Source organism: Mustela lutreola, chromosome 7 (genome assembly GCF_030435805.1).
Source record: "Mustela lutreola isolate mMusLut2 chromosome 7, mMusLut2.pri, whole genome shotgun sequence".
NCBI classification, from domain to species: domain Eukaryota; kingdom Metazoa; phylum Chordata; class Mammalia; order Carnivora; family Mustelidae; genus Mustela; species Mustela lutreola.
Genome location: NC_081296.1, coordinates 27,947,880 through 27,952,078, shown reverse-complemented (window position 1 = coordinate 27,952,078; position 4,199 = coordinate 27,947,880).

Below are 4,199 nucleotides of genomic sequence, written 5' to 3'. Positions count from 1 at the left end.
CACCCCCCAGGCTGCATGGAGCACCTCCAGGGTGTAGCGTTTTGGAATATTGGTACTTCGGCTCCAAGCAGGGTTCAGAATGGCCTGTTGGCAGTTACATAGTCAGCCCCAAAAGCAGTCCTTCTGGGACCACACCACCTCCAGCAGAGAAGAGGGAGGCTGAGGCCCTGCATGCACCCTCCAAAATGACTGGCATTTGTGGGCTCTGCAATAGGGATATGCTTTACTCCAAGGGGCCAACTTAACCCATAACCCCAAGGACAGCACAGAAGCCCTTCTCACCAAACAGTCCTCACCATGTCACTGTTTCTATTCCATTCTGCAAAGTAGTTGGTTGAAATTTGCATTTTCACTGTTCGATTCTTGCAAAACAAAGGAGTCCCGCCAGCCTCAGTTGTGTACATACAGAAGGATACCCATGGCTTACGCTTTTTTATTCACCAAGAGAGCACCTTAGTACATACATGTGTGAACAAACATATGTGTATGTGTGTATACATATATACACACATATATATAACCAGTTCTTTACAAGGTGAAGAGTAACAGTTGATTTTAAGGGTAGAGGCTGAATCAACTCAAGACCAAAGCAATCCATTAATTTAACGAGGACAAGTTAGTAAAACCAGCTGTTTCACAGTATTGACAGACAGTGGAGGATGACTCTCAGTGAAGAAACAGCCAAGTCCTTACAAAGACCATTCCCACTCCAGCACTTCTCTGACCTGCTCCTCCTCCTTGTTAGCTGCTCCACTGCAGCAACATGGGCCTGCCTCAGGGCCTTTGCACATGCTGTTCCTCCTTGCACATGGAATGTTCTCTGCCGCCCCCCAACTCCAAGCCACCTGCCTCACCCTTAATTACCTGCCAGTCTTTGCTCCAATGTCACTTTCAAGGAGGCTTTCCCTGATTTATTGAAAAGGACAACACATCTCACCCTCCCTGCCACCTCCCTGTGCATTGTCTGTGTGTTTCTTACCATTTGAGTGCTGCACATATGAATTATTCACTCACTTTACGTCCTCCCTCCAACCTCCCATAGAATGTAAGCTCCATGTGGGCAGGAATTTCTGTTTGTTTGCTCACTGCTATATTCCTGGTGCCTACAACAGTGCCTGACAACTATTAGGCACTGGATAAATATTTGTAGAAGAAAAGAAATGAAATGAGTTATTTGATAACTATGAAGCCTAGTAATACCCGTTTCAACCTTTATCAAATCCATAGTCCACTACTGTCCCCCAAGTGGGGAAAATTTTAGCTGATAAAGCAGCACGGCTGCTCCAGCCGGTGGTCTGTGATGCCAGATAGGACAGTGAGCATATCAACCCAATCATGGCAAGTTTCTTCATGTCTCTGTGAAGGCCTGCCCGGTGGCCCTCCCCCACAGCTATGAGACCCCACTGTCTACAGAAAGCTCTCTGGAACAAGCTACAGCAGGGGCAGTTTCCCTACAGGGCGCCTCTCACTGTCAGGCACACTGTGATGGACCTCCACAATGTCATTGTGGGCCTCGACCATTTTAGGGAGTCCCTTATAATCAGCCCTGTGGGCACTGTTCTTCCACAGTGTCTCCAGGGAGGCTGGCATTCCTTCCTGTAACAAACTCAGGGGGCAGCGGATGACCCAGCCCAGGGAAGGAAGTCAGTCTGACCACTAGAAAGACCCATCCTCCTGTCACCAAAAGCAGGCCTGCAAAGGAAGAGGAGCTTATCACACAGAATAATGGGGGCCGGCATGGGTAACTGGACTGACAAGGGAGCAGCAGGGGCAGAGAACCACGGCCCCTCCAGTTCTCCCCCCACCCCTGTCACTGGCGGGCATGTGCTGGAGGGACAGAGCCTTGACACCTCAGAGCCAAACAACACACACCTCCTTGGCCCTGGCCCCCCACCCAGAGCAGGAGGCCCTCAAGTGCAGTCAGGCAACCTCACTCACCCGCAGGGGAGGGATGCTTCCTCCTCTGAACTGTCCACCCCTGCAGGATGACTTTCACAACTACCTAACGTTGGTGTTTACTTCCAGGTCCTTTGGCCAAATGTGTTTTCCTCTAAGAGTTGTTGGCAAAATACTGTTATAAGCTTCTTATAGGACCTTTGTCCTACTGTAGCCTAGGTAAAAGGCTTTGTCCTTCTCTTGAACCCCCTTCCATGTTTTTTGCTGTCATTTCTCTGGGTGCCATATCTTAGGGTGCCTCATGGTGGGGATGTGAGGTCCCCTTCATAACAGTCCCTCTGCACCTGCCGGGCAGACACTCAGTGGGCCCACACATGGGTGACCCTTTGCTTAAATTGCCAAATAAACAGCGTCCCTTTCATTGCTGCCCTAACAAGCTGGGGGCACACTCCTGCCAGTGGGAGGCTTTCCCAGGGCTTCCCCCTTCGTCCACTCCAACCTTTCTCCAGGGGCAGGTGCCCTGAGGTCTGCCGAAGTTCTTCCTGCACATTCTTCCCGCTGGCATGGAATGAGATCCAAACACCTGATTTGGAATTACAGTCTGGCAGGCAGACATGGGGCGACTTGTCTCCACTAACTTATGACCAAAACTAGTAACACAACCATGATCATGGAGATCCACCATGGCCCGGAGCCTCAGGAGAAAGGCATACTCCACCTCTGACAGAGCCGGTCACCGTTGGACACAGGAGGGAAGCCTGGGTCCTCGGCCACGCCCACAGAGGGGCTACTAGAGGTGCAGGGAGGCTGGCCTGAATCTGCTCACAGCCTTGCCGCAGAGCCTGAACCCTGTTCACCATCATCTTTGATTAAGTTGGTCTTATTTTAACTGAGGGCTGTTGAAGTGTAATTGCTTTGTTCCTTCAAACATGCATTTGGCTATGGGAGTCAGTGAATGTTATCTCTCTGTTTCTGTTCCTTTTTTTTTTTTTCCACTTATTTGACCCATTTTGGAATGAAATACATTGCTTTGTTTCCCCGATTTACTCGATTCCTGTGGACGAGAGAGAATATGGAGGCAAAAACGGATCATAAATCCCGTTACTTTGACCACTTTTACCCAGAGCCCTTGTCTACCTGGGAGCGTTCATTCTAATCCAATGCAAATATTCTTTTCCACCCGGTCCATTCTTGGAGAAGGAACCCATTCTAAGAGCTGCCTTTGGTGGTCGGGTTGTTACTTTATTAAGTATTAAAGCACTAAACCAATTTTTGCAATATGTAGTAAATCTTGCTTTCATTTTGGAAAACTTCCAGTAATGACTACTGCACTTTTTATAGAAGAACTGTATTTCATTTCTTTCTTTTATGAAAGATTATTTCAAGTAAAAATAGCTCTGTAATCCGTGTGACACGGCTTCTCCATTCCTTGACACAGAGAGAAGCTTTCATGCCTACTCAATAAAATTAACATGTTTGTAAAGCACTGGTTGGTCCAATTATTTGTTCACTCCTGTGTTCCTGGTAGAACAGTATCTAAGAAAAGCTTTATGGCCCAAAGGGAGAAGATTCTATCCGGCATCCATTCACACCAGCAGTTTTTAAATCAGATGAGCTATAAACCAGTTATCACAGTTTCATCGTGTAAGAGACAAAAATGATCCTTTTAAAAATGGTCATGACACATTCTACCTGAATGAAATTGACAGGATTTTTTTTTAACATCACCTTTTTTTTTTTTTTTTTTTTTTTGGTCAAGATTTTATTTATTTGACAGAGAGAGACAGAGAGAGAGGGAACACAAGCAAGGGGAATGGAAGAGGGAGAAGCAGGCTCCCTGCTGAGCAGAGAGCCCGATGCGGGGGCTCAATCCAGGACCCTGAGATCATGACCTGAGTTGAAGGCAGACGCTTAACACATGAGCCACCCGGGCGCGCTGACAGGATATTTCTTAACCCATGTATGCCAGAGGGGACAACGTAAGCAAGAGAATACCAGCAGGAAGCATAGAGGATGAAAGTGGATTCACAGGCGGCCTCATGGAATCTCCCTTGCGGAAGGTTGGGGCTGGATTCACACAGGGCAGTGTGAATTAGTGTGGACAGAAGGAGAGGAACAATGCTTAGCTGGCCTATAGGACCCTCTGAGCCAATGGCCTCTACACACTTCTCAGATCAGCATTGAGGCCACTAAGACTCGTCCATGTCTGGCCCTGATGTTCTTCGTTCTCTCAGGACGGCCAGAGAATCCCAGAGGAAAGGCAGATTCTCCCACGGGTGCAGTATTGGAGGGAACAGGAAGCC